This window comes from Periplaneta americana, chromosome 17, assembly GCF_040183065.1.
Source record: "Periplaneta americana isolate PAMFEO1 chromosome 17, P.americana_PAMFEO1_priV1, whole genome shotgun sequence".
Lineage (NCBI taxonomy): Eukaryota > Metazoa > Arthropoda > Insecta > Blattodea > Blattidae > Periplaneta > Periplaneta americana.
In genome coordinates, this window is record NC_091133.1 from 42,164,813 (window position 1) to 42,181,118 (window position 16,306).

General features: G+C 34.6%; 1 protein-coding gene across 1 annotated transcript in view; it reads left to right on the forward strand.

The window, feature by feature from the left end:
* LOC138692595 (zwei Ig domain protein zig-8-like) overlaps window positions 1–16,306 on the forward strand; it is a 1,559,187-nt gene that overhangs the window by 110,720 nt on the left and 1,432,161 nt on the right. The window lies entirely within an intron of this gene.

Consider the following 16,306-nt stretch of genomic DNA (forward strand, 5'->3'; position numbering starts at 1 on the left):
TTGTAAAATGGAGTAAATGTGAGCTAGCCTACGTATCCTTGGTTGGTTGACATTTTGAGGATCGAACCTTTGATGGATCCATACACTTGGGCTCATTTTGGTATATTGTGCCCTCTATATGCGATTATTTTTCCTGTTCGAAAGGTGGTCCGGGTGGTATTTGTGAATCCGATCAACTGTCCGTGTTCGGCACTGGTAGAACCCACACGTATCCCCAGACGAATATGTGAAAAACGCAAGGGACCATACAGAACCCCAAGCTTTTAAATTTTATAACAACAGCGGAGACTAGTACTGTCACTAAACCTCATTTTTAACTATTTCTTATGATAGATATGGTGAAGGGGAGATAGAGATGTTGGTGGGATTAAAAAGGGAAGCAGAAGTACCCAGAGAAGAATCCTACGCAATGTCAGTTTTGTGATTATTTTATGCATAAATTAACAACTCCATTTTAAAAAATGATATTATATGAAAGAAATTTATTACGGGCCTTCATCCATATAAAGTTGTTTCATACAATATCAATGTTTTAAAACAGAGTTATTATTTTACAGTTAAAATCATCACTGTTATATTAGTATAACGGTGCGATACAATAGAAGTTCCCCACTGCTACGTAGGCATCAACAGGCTGATTATAAGGTGCACTGTACAACCATATTTTAAAATTAAATTATGGTTTATATAACGATGCTCGCAACTGCCGAGGTTATATCAGCATCGCCGGTGTCTCGGAATTTTGTCCCACAGATGTTCTTTTACATGCCAGTAAATCTACTGATATGAGCCTGTCGCATTTACGCACACTTAAATGCTATCGACCTGGGCCGAGTTAAACCATATAGAGTATCATACCTTTCATATAGTGACATATCTTTAAGTTATTTTTTAAGTTCATTTATTTATTTAAAACCATCTTGTGTACAATAGTAGATTATTCTCATAATAAGTCTACAGAATATAATTTCAACAATAGAAACAATAGAATAGAAATAATATATCAATATAAAGAAGATGGTACAGTAATATTAATTAAATTTGAGGACCGAATGAGCAGCGTTCGTGTTCGGTAGCAGTTCAGATAATATATTATTAATAGACTAAAAGAGGAATACTATATATAAATATTATAAAATAGGAACTAAAAGTAAAATTACAGTTACAATGAAATTACATAATATAATATTAGCATAGAGAAGAATAATGTGACAATTTATGAAAAAATAATATATTCCGAAACTATAGAAGGTAAATAAAATATAGGCTGATTAATTCATATACATAAGCTATAAATTTATTTAATCAAACTGAACACATTAACACGTTTCCAATTTTCTTGTTATATGTTAGTGGGTTACATGTTAGAAGTTCTGGGTGTAATTTAGCTACAGAATTATACAACCGAGGACCAAAATTAATGCGAAGTTTTAGACCAACAGATATGAAATATTTAGGTTCTACTAATGTTGAATTATTATTTCGTCTTGTGTCATGATTATGTGTCTGTAATATAAACTTATTATGATATTCATTATAAAACAGGCTATATTAAATTTATAAATTTGATCCGTAATAAATATATTAAATTTAGAATAAATTAATTTAGTGGGATAATCAAAACATTTTTTCCAACAAATTTTAATTATTGGTTTTTGTAATAAATTTAACGGACTAAGATCAATTTTTGTACTTCTACTTGTAATATCTTGAGTGAATTAAGACTTAAGTAGTTGTGTAGCAGCAAGTTATTAATTTTTAATCTTTTTAATCTTGTATTACTTTTTTCCAAACAAAGTTATAAATTTTTTGTATTTTTAATATTTTAACTTATTCATAATATGTGTTCTTGTCAGGCAAATTCTACCAAAATTGAAGACCTGATGGTGTTCCTGTCGTGAGCGAAAACGTTTATCAGAAGTTGTAGAAGAGTATAAATGAATTAATAAGTTAAAAGATATAGAATATATCAAAATAAATTACGTAACTTAATAAGTTAAGTTTTTTATGTAATACTACAAAAACTTATAAGTACCGATACCAAGTTAATGGTTGTTAGGGTTCTGATACTTATAAATGTTTGTTCCTACCTAGCTGTAAATTTGTCTTGAGTCGAGGGGGTTCACATTGAACGCACCGCTGCTCGTTTAATGGACTGGCGAAATTGTATTGATCGTGGTGATCCTCTTTCTGGCTGTCAGTTCCACTCGCCTGTACTTTCAGCTTTTTGTGTAAGCTGCGCTAAATAGCATGAAGCATGACCCATGTACTTCGTCGTGGGTTCGAATACCGGCGCCTGTGTGCCGTACTGCTGCGGTCGGACTCCTATTGAAAGCTGGAGCAGTTTCTTTGTTTTAGTTGGATTTGGTAGGATATATCAGACAATGATATATTACACTGATATAGGAAGACTTTGTTTCCTAACATATGACGCATTTACTATGTCACTGCTTATTTACCAACTGATAAATCTGAAAGAAAACTTTTCAGGAAGAATTCACAATTTATAAAACTAATTAAACAATTAAATTCTTAAGTTTATGCAGTAGTAAGCTATCTGTCTCAGTGAAACTTACAGCAGAGTCCGTATAGGCCAGATTCTATTTAATACTTTCCAAATCACTGCGGGCTAAAGCAAGGAGATGCACTATCACCTTTACTTTTTAACTTTGCTCAAGAATATGCCATTAGGAAAGTTCAGGAGAACAGACAGGGTTTGGAAATGAACGGGCTACATCAGCTGCTTGTCTATGCGGATGACGTGAATATGTTAGGAGAAAATCCACAAACGATTAGGGAAAACATGGAAATTTTACTTGAAGCAAGTAAAGCGATAGGTTTGGAAGTAAATCCCGAAAAGATAAAGTATATGATTACGTCTCGTGACCAGAATATTGTACAAAATCGAAATATAAAATTTGGAGATTTACCCTTCGAAGAGGTGGAGAAATTCAGATATCTTGGAGCAACAGTAACAAATATAAATGACACTCGGGAGGAAATTAAACACAGAATAAATATGGGAAATGCGTGTTATTATTCGGTTGAGAAGCTTCCGTCATCCAGTCTGCTGTCAAAAAATCTGAAAGTTAGAATTTATAAAAGAGTCATATTACCGGTTGTTGTGTATGGTTGTGAAATTTGGACTCTTACTTTGAGAGAGGAACAGAGATTAAGGGTGTTTGAGAATAAGGTTCTTAGGAACATATGTGGGGCTAAGAGGTATAAGTTACAGGAAAATGTAGAAAGTTACACAACTCAGAACTGCACGCTTTGTATTATTCACCTGACATAATTGAGAACATTAATTCCAGACGTTTGAGATGGACAGGGTATGTGGTAGGTATGGGTGAGGGAAAAAGACCTTTGAGGAGGCCGAAGCGTAGATGGGAGGATAATGTCAAAATGGATTTGAGGGAGGCGGGATATGATGATGGAGACTGGATTATTCTTGCACAGGATAGGGACCAATGGCGGGCTTATGTGAGAGCGGCAACCTCCGAATTCCTTAAAAGTTATTTGTAAGTTAGTAAGTAAGTATTAAGTTATATTCTTTATTTCTCACACCAACTATATAATCGTTCCTCTTTGCAGTTTAGTAATGCCTAAACATGGAAACGTAATTATTACTGTAGAGTGCAGTAGTTGGTTTATTGGTTCCCCCTTTTCTTATTTAATTCATTATTTTCCGGCAGAAATATTTACGTTGTGCTGTCCTACAGGACTACATATTTGCAATCAGAACGTAGAAAGCATTCAGTAAAGATGTCCCCGAATTAAGGAAAATTTAAAGAGAAATACAAGGTAACCATAACATCCCTTTCTAGAGGGCTCAACGTTTATACAGTAAGTTCTCCATGTGCTCTCCGTAAGAATTTTATAGCCCTCTTTGTACTTATCGGGAAGTGATGTACTACCAGATCGCTTCGCATCTTGCATACTTCCTTCTTCTTCAACTTCAACATAAAACAGGTGATTCACGTTCTGGATGCTTGTAGTTGGAGTCCTTCTCAATGTTCCGAAATTACTACCCTTTACGTTCACACAGAAAAGTAACGTCAATTATTGCTTCTGCTGTCAACACTTTGCCTGAAAATTTTTACTATACAGCCAGATAATCGGAAATGATACAAGTTCATATGGGATGTAACTTTACAATTTGATCACTGCGTAATGTTGTATTATGTGCCGTAAATCTTCAAATAGAACTTTTGATTTTTATTCTCTTTTGAGAAGAGAGCCTGTCCCATGTTTTTGAACTTCCGAGATAAAAGACTGTTCTTCCATGAAGAAGGCGAGCAGTGAGTTGTGCTTCTCTTCTTTAATAACATAAGTAACAATATTAGTTAGGCTATATCCAACAAGAAAAAATGTCATGGACGTTCACACAGGCTGATGTTTGTTATGATATATATATATATATATATATATATATATATATATTATTTTACTTGGTTTATTTAACGACGTTGCATCAACTACGAGGTTATTTAGCGTCGTTGGGGTTGGTGTTAGCGAGATGGTATTTGGCGAGATGAGGCCAAGGATTCGCCATAGATTACCTTACATTTCTCTTACGGTTGGGGAAAACCTCGGAAAAAACCGAACCAGGTAATCAGCCCAAGCGGGAATCGAACCCGCGCCCTAACGCAACTCTGGATCAGAATGCAAGCGCCCTAGCCGACAGAGCTACGCCGGTATCTATATATATACAAGGTGTTTAAAAAATACGGGGCATAATTTCAGGTATGTATTTCCCACATGTAGACAATCAAAACAGTTCATTACAACAAGTGTCCGGAAATGCTTTATTTCCGAGTTATGGTCTTCACAACATTGAAATGAAGCATTTCCGGACACATGTTGTAATGAACTATTTAGATTGTCTACATGTGGGAAATACATACCTGAAATTATGCCCCGCATTTTTTAAACATCCTGTATATATATTATATATGTATATGTATATAATTTTGATTAAATGATGGGATAGGTTTTTCCACCAAGTTCTTCAATTGGGTCCAGGAGCAAGTACTGTACTTTAATCAGAAGAGCAGGGTATACCAACAAATTGTTAATTTTTTAGGCTTTTCAATGTACATTCTTGCAAGAAATGTTCTGAAATTTTAAATGTATTAATATTTGTAATTATAAATATTAAGTACCAACCTACATTATGAAGCACAATATGCTCATATTTCTCAAAAAGTACTATTAAGATTAAAATTGTATTGATGGTGTTATTTATGTGTGTAATGTCGATGGCTTTGTACCACAAGGACATATCAACAAATGCAGCGTCATTGAAATATTGTATTTAAACCTTTTTATGTTTGAAAACAATTATTTGAGAATTACAAGGGACATGAGAAAAAATCGAAGAAAGTAGACAAGGATGGGAAATTTAATTCTTTATTTAAACTGTATTAATGTAAACTTTGCAGTTTTTTTTATACGCCTTCTGGTATGATACTCTCGACATACGAGTATTTATGGTATGTATGTATGTATGTATGTATGTATGTATGTATGTATGTATGTATGTATGTATGTATGTATGTATGTATGTATGTACGCATGCATGTACTTTTCTGTGTACCACGGAAGACTACAATTTTCGGCAAGGAGGGTGAGTCAAGGGATTATAATTACAAAAATATTAGTGTAAATATATGCTGGAAAACTTTCCATTATAAGTATAAATCGGTTTCATTGTTAGCTGAATCCACTGCGCTATACAGAAATGTATATATATATATATATATATATATATATATATATATATATATATACTGATTATGAGCTTGACAACACATTTGACTTGAAAAAATATGAGAACAATAATCATGTGAATTTAACAGCCCGATTTCTAGTGCGAGTTTTGTTAAAAGGGACATGTCTGCTGTGAAAAACGCTAATAAAACGCGTCTGCATCTACGGGCAGAATATTTTCCAGGACAGAGGGTTTTAGATTTGTATGACATTTCAGATGTTATCGGATGGCAATTAAAGTTAATGGGCCATATATTGTTACAGTTAGGAGGAAAGGTAGCAAGTTTTACGTAATGTTTCTGATATTTTAATTTTAGTCTTCATTTCTGCGATATTTACAAGCTGATAATAGGACAATACAAGTTTTGTGCATTATGTTGCAACTAGAAAAACATTCGATACATTAATAAGAACATAATTACATCCATGAACTTACAGAACTGTTAAAACATTTGTAAACATCCATTCCTAAAAGTAGGATTTTGAACGCTAGAGAAGCATGTTTTTTTTTTACTTTGTTATATAACGACGCTGTATCAACTACGAGGTTATTTAGCGCCGATGGGATTTGTGATAGCGAGATGATATTTGTCGAATGAGACCGAGTATTCGCCATAGATTACCTGACATTTGCCTTAAGGCTCGGGAAAACCTCGGAAAAAACCCAACCAGGTAATAGACCCAAGCGGGAATCGAACCCGCGCCCGAACGCATTATTATTATTATTATTATTATACTGTAGCGTTTGTAGTTTTCATACTAGTGCGAAAATATTTTTAAAACTGACTTGCAACTGTTTACGACGAGTACCAATTATTTCCCGCCAGCTGCCACATGGCAGTAATCGCAACCGATCAATAAAACGGTTAAAATAATGTTAGGTATTTTTTAAGTGACTATTATTGGTTAAGCGAAAGAAAACAAATTAAATAAATTGCTTCAACTGCAGTTTTACCAATTATATGAATTCAATCACTGTGGAGAAATGGTCAGCATGCTTGACCGTGAAACGAGAGGACAAGGGTTCTAATCCTGGTTGATGCAAGTTACCTAGTTGAGGTTTCTTCTGGGATTTTCCCTCAATCCATTAAGAGCAAATGCTGGGTAACTTTCGGCGCTGGACCCTGGACTCATTTTGCCGACATTATCACCTTCATATCATTGAAATCTGAAAAAAAAGCAGGAGTGATGCGAACTGGTATTCAGCAAGCACAACAGAACTTGACCCCAATGCAATCGAGGATAAATAGTGGTCATCAGATGGGAGCAATTCCGAAGAAGGTGAAGGAACTAAGATCTAAATCGAGGCTGACGAGAAGTAGAGTAACGCAAGTAGGAAATAGTTCAGGAAGCAGTGATGAAGGAAGAGGGGAAAACAAGGTAAAAACAGTTTGACTTAAGGAAAGGTGTGGAGGGGAAATAAACCGAGAGAAAAGAAACTAAGACCTAAAATAAAGTAGGAATGTGGAAAAGTTAGCAGTGAAAAGTGCAAATAGTTGGGGATGTGAAGTGAGAGGAAATGTGTCGTACAGGAGGGAGGGTCAAGAATTTGAAGTATAGTATTTATGGTATAATAATGGGTGAGGAATAAGGTTAATGGAAGAATTGATGACAAACAAGAAAAGACTAGCGGAAGTATTGAAACAATAAATTAAAAGAAGTAAAGACCGAAATGACTTTAATGAGAGGCATGTAAAACGGGTAGACGGCACTGTATACTAATAATATGAAGTGCCGCCTCACCAAAAGGTATATTGCTTGAAGACAAATATATTCGTTCGTTCGTTCGTTCATTCATATAATTTAAATGCTAGATAATCACAGCAGTTGATAAAGTGTCGTAAAATAACCCACTAAAAATAAAAAATAAACTATATGAAACAATTAAGAATTAAATAAAAAATTAAAAAATGAGATAATCCTGGTTCGAACCGATGACCTCTCGATCTCTATCAGAATGCTTTACCACTGAGTTGCGCCAGTGTTTGCTTTTAATATGGTAAAGTCTCACTATTACAGTGAGTGCGAATACAGCAGTAGTGATGTCAGGAGAATTGTGGACGAACGGCTGCCTAGAAGAGTACCTATATGACGTAAGTAACACTTTAAAATTAATTTTATTTTGCTCGCAGGTTTTGCCACACTCGAACTGCGGCCTCGTTTCGGAAACCATCCCTACTGACAAAATAATATCTCAATATTAACAATTGTAAATTACTATTTCAATAATACCGTAAATAATTTTTTTAGAAACTGAATTTTAATATTGCCTAGGATTGATAACCTCAATAAAGATTTTTTTTTTTTTAATTATTCTCCTGTGCACTCAAAATTATAACAGCATTTGCTTGTATTTCACATTATGCTTCCTAATATCTCGGTGGCACAGTTTTCCAGAATTTCGGGATAATTGGACCTCCCCGTTTATTTCTCTCTCCACTTGATTCTCAGTGTTTGGACTGCAGGAACATGGATATTACGACGAGGAGAAATTATTATAAGTATTTGAAATGTGAATAGGAAGAAGAATTGAGCATATGAAATGGACAGACAAAATAAGAAATGAAGCTGTGCCAGAAAGAGTGGATGAAGAAAGAACAATGCTGATAAGGAAATTGACTGTGTCACTGGCTACGAATAAATTGCGTATTGAAGGGTGAACTGGAAGGAATGGTGAACGAAAGATGAGTTCGGGACAGAGGATGATGTTCAGTTGATAGACATCATTAAGATGTATGGATCATATGCGGAAACTAAGAGGTCGATGGAAAATAGGAAAGATTGGAGAATGCTGGATTTGTAGTGAAAGACTGAAATAACGAATGAACATGATATTTAACGATGAAGTCAAAGATTATAAAGATACTTCTTCAGAGTAATCCATAAACCAGAAGGCTTTCATCTTATTTGAATGTAATAATTATATTATCTAAATGTAATTAGTTACTATACTACGTATTTTGACCCAACATTGAGTGCACACAAACTCTGTGTGACTTGAATTGTGATTTTTCTGTTAACGAATAGTAACGTATATTATTCAATTCTGGCTTTTAGGTTTAGCTCCCTGTGAAACTCATTTGAATAATTTCAAGGGAAAAATTGATCCGTGTCTCTAGCGGCCTGTCAGCCCACTTGAGGTATGTGAATATAAAATGAAAATTTGAGCCGGTGTCTGGTGTAGTTCCTGGGTAGCTCAGTCTATAGAGCGTTGGTGCGCCCAGCCAAATGATTCCGGATTCGATATCCAGTCTAGAGCAATTTTTCCCTTGTAATTATTCAGGGAGCTACCTGACAGCCAGATCTGCACAATAGGCCTATTCATTCATTCATTCATTCATTCATTCATTTTATTCCATGGATCTTACATGAGCAATGAAGCTTTAAGATGTGGAACAAGTCAAAATTTTACAATATTACAATTACAATTTTTACAAATTTTTATACTTTTACAATTTAATAATTTTCTACAATTTTTAAAATTTTGTGAAATTTTTTAGGTGTTAATATATATGTTTAATTTGCAAGAAAACTGTCCACTTGATTTGAAAAAACAAATTGTTACTTATCAGTTTTTTTTAATGGGAAGAATAGAAATCAGAATCGTGCGATAATACTTAGCGAGTAATAGTGTTACATTATATAGGAGAATTCTTATTTTCTGAGAAAAGTAGTCGTTTGGGACTAATATGATACTAAATTGTTTTGTTTTTCTCTGTCTAGTGAGATAATGCTCCTGCATTCCACTGAAGGATCTTAAGTTGTTCAGAGTAATCCTTAAAAGGACAATTTGTTGGCTTTCTCATTTTCTTTGCCTTATTATAGACCATTTTGCCGCAGGGTGCAGGGTGCACCACGTGGAGGTAGGTCTATGTTATAAAATGTTTGACTATTTTGAAACGGCTAGCTGGAAGTACATGGGGATCCAAAAGACAAACACTAGTAACAACCTATAAGATGTATATTGAGCCTAGTCTTCTATACTGCTGCGAACCTCTAATCACTGCACCAAAAACTACACTAAACCCACTTGTCAAAGTACAAAACCAGGCACTCAGACTTATCACAGGAGGAGTGAAATCTACTCCCATTAACGGTATGCTTTACCTCACAGACATTAAACCTCTTGTAACAACAGTAGAAGAAAGAGCCATTATTCTTTATGAAAACTGATCAGAAGTAATGACGACTATTGGTCCTCATATCTTAACACAGAAAGGTATCTGAAAACGCAACACGGATTCATCCAATATGCAGAGAAACTAAAAGAAGAACTCGATATACCCAATCTCCTTCAACCTCTAATGCTTCCACAAAACCTACTTCAGATAGATATAATTCAATCAGAAATAGACCTCCTAGAATAAATCACCAAAAATCAACACAGTAAAGAAAATTTAAAACAATTGGCCCTTGAAACCGTCAACATCAGATATCCGGAAGACTATTGGATAAGAATTTATATTGATGGCTCGAAAACAGACCCTCAAGGAAATGTAGGAGCTGGTATTTTTAGTAATCTATTTTGCTTCTATCTTCCAGTTGGTTGTAATCTATCTGCCTATGATGGAGAAATTGAAGCTATACATGTTGCCTTAAATCAACTTTTATTTCATATGGATAAATTCACAAACGCCGTCATCCTCTGAGACTCAAAAGCAGCCATTTTGTCCATAAATAAAACTGACCACCCCTACACAGAACAAATCAATAATTGTCAAAAAATACTTGCAAATTTAAAAGAACGTGGCAAAACAGTTGTGTTACAATGGATCCCAGGACATTGTAATCTACATGGGAATGAACAGGCTGACACATTATCTAAGAAGGATGCCAATCTCAAAATAAACCCACGGAAACCTTTGTCATTTAGCTCAGTAAAACAATATATCAAGCAGCTACAAAAAAAAAAAGATCACCAACAAGAACTGGACATAAACATTTCGCAACAACGTAGGAAATTACTGAAGGGTATACCTCCTGAACCCAGAAGACTAGCAGTTGCAAGCTTTCGTCTTAACACTGAACATGACATCCTGGGTAAACACCTCAATCGTCTTGGCATCCTTCCATCAGCATCCTGCATTTTGTGCCATCAACAGGAAGACATGGATAGACAACATCTTGCAAAATGCCCTGCTCTGAAATCCTCCATGGAAGTCGACCGCTACTGGGAAGCCAGAGCCCGAATGTTTTTAATTACTTAATCTGTAGTTTTGTTCACCACTTTCTTGTTTTTCCCTCAGTCTGTGATAGTAAATATCATGTACTAGCCATTAGACAAATAATAAATCTCTGTCTGGTCAATAAATTGTTAAAATTTGCACAGTTACATTACTTCCAATCTGTATAATTCAGAGATTGTCGGAGACATAGAATATTATTGATAAATATCAAAGTTTTCTGGATGAATTGTTTAATTTATACTGAGAGACAAGAAAACATACGAAGCTACTAAAGCGCTGTAATGACCGGTAATAGACGATGAACGTGTCAAGTTCACATGCAATTTAAGGTATATTGTTAGATTTTATCGTATTCGGAACCTTTTAAGTTCCAGAGAAAACAATATCTATAATGAATATTACATATCGGTTCGCCCCAGTTCTTAAAGTTTTATGATCCATAAAAGTGCATTTCTTATTCTGTCTGTACATTTCAAAACCTTCGCCCTTCTCCATATTAACATTCAAATGCTTCTAGTAATTTCTCTTCACTTCGTCGTAATATCCATGTTTCTGCCCCATACAAAGCCACACTTCACACAAAGCACTTCACTAGTCTCTTCCTTAGTTCCTTTTCCAGAGGACCGCAGAAGATGCTCCTTTTTCTATTATAAGCTTAATTGAAAAGAGGAAAGTAACATCTGTTGCAGGTACATATCCCTCTAACACTATAAATCGTTGTGGATCGATGGGTGGTGATGTATAAGTAGAGATATTTCAGTTTTAATGATCTTGTTAAGGAAGTTATTTTAAATGTAATATATCAGTTTCGTAGTATACGATTTTCTGCTTTGTCCAGCATAAAATTTGAAATGAACATTCCGTTTTACTCACCAATGCTCCGCTGCTCGCACACATATTGCCCACTCGAGCAGGTGTCCATCCGGAGCTCCTTCATAATTTTATTGTAAAGAAGACGAGCGCGGTTTTATTAAATTCTACTCTCTTTCATACCTGCACCGTATAATGGAAGTTTCACTGTCGCTTCTTTGCTATAAATTTCACTCCTATTGTTCCATTTTAGCAAAGCTTAATAACAATTATCTGAACAGAAATCACTTTTGTGAAACCATATTATTAAACCTTCTGATTTCAACATTCCTTCCATAACATAGGATTGTGTTCCAAGACAACGCAGTACTCGATAGACGTTAATATTTTCTACTTGATAAATATCGTACGAAACTTGCACGAATGGAAAATATTTTGTACTAATACACTTGTGTTATGGTAGTGGTAGTTTCGTCGGCGGCGAGAAAGACGATCGTTATCGTCTTCTTTGTTATCTCCGTAGGCCTAATCGATGCCACCACAGTAATCTGTACCGCACCTTCATCAACAAATCGAAGTCATCAACATCAATTCATCAAAACGAAGCACACCACCACCGTATTTGATACCGCACTGTTCTCCATACCACTGAAACTATCTACTTAATCGAAAGCAACCATTATTGGGATTAGTCATCGTCAACACCGCCGTCACCATAAGAATTATTATTCTGTTTAATTATTTTATTATCGTCAACATAATCATCAATATTACCGCTTCCAGCAAAATTACCTTCATCTTCACCATTAATATAACTTCACTGTTACGATTTACATAATAGTTACCATTAGTTAGGTACAACATTATCATCAGCATAATAATTAGCAATACGGTTACAACCACCATTAAATTATTGTTGCTATCCCCACTAACATTATCGTCATAATAATAATTAATATTATTATAAAAATCCGTACTTGCATTACCTCTATCACTTTTCATATTACCGATACCGTAATTATTATTTACATTACCATAAACCCTATTTACATTCCGTAATCACTATTTACATGACGTAATTACTATTTGCAATACGATAAACACTATTTACATCCCGTAATCACTATTTACATTACCGTAATCATTATTTACATCCCGCAATCACTATTTATATTACAGTAATCATTATTTACATTACCGTAAACACTATTTACATGACGTCATCACTGTTTGCATTACGGTAAACACTATTTACATCCCGTAATCACTATTTACATCCCGCAATCACTATTTACATCCCGTAATCACTATTTATATTACCGTAATCATTATTTACATCCCGTAATCACTATGTACAGTAGTGGCAAAAAAACCGGACCGACCCTTGTAGCTGATTTCAGAGCCTTGTTCACTCCAGAGTACGATAGACTGGTAACGAAGACTTTCGTGGTTCGAATCCTGCCAGGGATGGAAACTTTTTTTGTTCCCTATTTAAACTTATTCCCAATACTTTTCGATTGCTGATAAAATTCATGTTCTGGGAAAAATAAGTTAATTAAGTAGTAAAATATCGTTGCAATCGAAAAGTATTGGGAATAAATTTGAATAAGGAACAAAAAAAAGTTTCCTTCCCAGGCAGGATTCGAACCACGAAAGTCTTAGTTACCAGTCCATCGTACTCTGGAGTGAACAAGGCTCTGAAATCAGCTACAAGAGTCGGTCCGGTTTTTTTGCCACTACGGTACATTACCGAAATCACTATTTACATGCCATAATCACTACTTGCATTACCCTAATCACTATTTTCATTACCGTATTCACTATTTACATGCCGTAATCACTATTTGAATTACCCTAATCACTATTGACATTACCGTAATCACTATTTACATGCCGTAATTATCATTTACATTACCGTACTATCACAATTAACATTACCGTAATTATCACCATTAACATTACCGTCATTATCATCATTAACGTAACTGTCATTATCACCATTAACGTTACCGTCATTATCACCATTAACATTAGAGTCATTATCGCCATTAACATTACCGTCATTATCATCATTAACGTAACTGTCATTATCACCATTGACGTTACCGTCATTATCACCATCAACATTAGCGTCATTATCACCATTAACGTTACCGTCATTATCACCATTAACATTACCGTCATTATCACCAATAACGTTACCGTCATTATCATCATTACTAGTAACGTCGTTATCATTTTCGATTATATTTTCGTCATTACCATTAATTTTTCCTTCATATCACCATTATCATCATTATGATCATTATCATTACCGTCATCATCATTAACATAATTATCACCTGATAAACTAAAATTAATCCTTATACAAATACTCGTGATGCCACACTTCGACTACTGCGATGTTATATTAAGTAACCTAAATGCAAATTTGAGCAGCAGGCTACAACGTGTGCATAAGGCGTGCGTCCGTTACATTTGCAATATCCGTAAGTATGATCATGTTTCTCTGTCTTTCTAAACTCTGTCTTGGTTAAGGCTAAGCGATCGACGAGCCCTGCATTCTCTTATTCCCTTATTTAAAATTCTGCGCACCGCTACCTAAATCTACTTGGCTTCTCGTTTTCAGAATTTATCCGCATATCATCAGCTAAGTACAAGATCTCATCACAACAATTTACTCATTATACCTTACAACAAGACATCTTTATATTCTTCATGCTATACAGTTTCAGTTGCTGGAAATTGGAACTCGCTTCCAGTGATGTAAGGGGTTGTTGGACAATAACTTCGTTTAGGTCAAAATTACATAAATTCTTGCTTAAAAGACCAATTACTGATTAATATTTGTTACTTATAATGAAACTACCATCTGTCCATTCTTATTATTACCCTCAATTTCTCTAAATGGAATACAAAGTCTCTAATGGCAAAATCTAATTAATATTATTCTCATTATATTAATCTTACGTATGTTATATTTATATTTTGCTCTCTATAACATAGTTCTAGTAAATTTCTATTAAATTAATCCTCATCATTTAACCAACTAGCTATCTCAACTTAATTGTAATTCTTTACATATTGCATAGAGACTGAACTAAATTACATTAGCTCGTAAAATAAGTTATAACGTCTTTTTCGTATAGGTTTTATCTCAAATTAAATAAACATATGCTTATCCTTAAAACTTAACTGAATAATATTGCTGGAGAATCTTCAGTGTATTGTAATATTAATAATTTAAATATGTATGTCACTGTTGTAATGATTAAGACTGGTTAAGTGGAAGAGTAGGCCTTATAGCCTTAACTCTGGCAGCAAAAATAAAACATTCTATTTTATTCTATCAATGTAAGTCATCATCGCAATGGACATTACCATCACCTCCATAGTCATCATTACCAATTACAGAATGCAATACCTACTTTACATTTTTTTTATTCTTTAGAGTTGGAAAAGTTGCTTATGCTCGCTCTCTCCAAATTGCAGTCTTTATTTTCCCAATTTCGAGTAAAGTATAGTCGTATTATCTATTTCTTGCCGTTAGTTTTCGTTTAATATTTGTGCCAACTTCTTTGTATTCAATATGCTATATTCTTGATGCTATTGTTTATTTAACATTTTTCTTTAATTTAGTTACTCATTTTGCGATTCATATATAGAAAAGATGTTGCTACCGAAGTGTGTTCCACTTTTTTCACAGAAATCCCTGATAAGTGAAAGCATATTTTAGTATATCGTCCGTCTATTTATCTTTGTGTTCAATATTTTTGTTAATTTATCGGAAAGATTTAGCTCACATGCATTATCTAATAGGAAGCTCATCGAGTATGATACGTGTGAAATAACTTTGATAAGAGGAGATGGAAATATTGAAGTATAGTAGTGGCAAAAAAAAAAAAAAAAAACAAACAAACCGACCCTTGTAGCTGATTTCAGAGCCTTTTTCACTCCAGAGCACGACAGACCGGTAACTAAGACTTTCGAGGTTCGAATCCTGCCTGGGAAGGAAACTTTTTTTGTTCCTTATTCAGATTTATTCCCAATACTTTTCGATTGCTGGTAAAATTCATGTTCTGGGAATAATAAGTTAATTAAGTAGTAAAATATCGCTGCAATCAAAAAGTTTTGGGAATAAATTTGAATAAGGAACAAAATAAAAGTTTCCTTCCTAGGCAGGATTCGAACCACGAAAGTCTTAGTTACCAGTCTATTGTGCTCTAGAGTGAACAAGGCTCTGAAATCAGCCACAAGGATCGGTCCGGGGTCTTTTTAGGCACTACTGTACATACCTTTCTACATTAGCCGCTTTTGTGGCGTCCTTGTTGAAGAAGCTGTCGTTATAATATTTACAGTATTTCGAAGGAATCTCTATTACTCGGTAAACACAGAGCCTATTTATTAAATCATAATTGTAATTGGTGTATGCCTGACGAGAGCAGAGTAAGGTTAAAAGAGAAAGTTTGGCCTGTGCTCGGCGTTGCAGAAGTTTGTATTGGACGGACGGAGGCACAAGTTTCTGTGAAGCTTTGCGG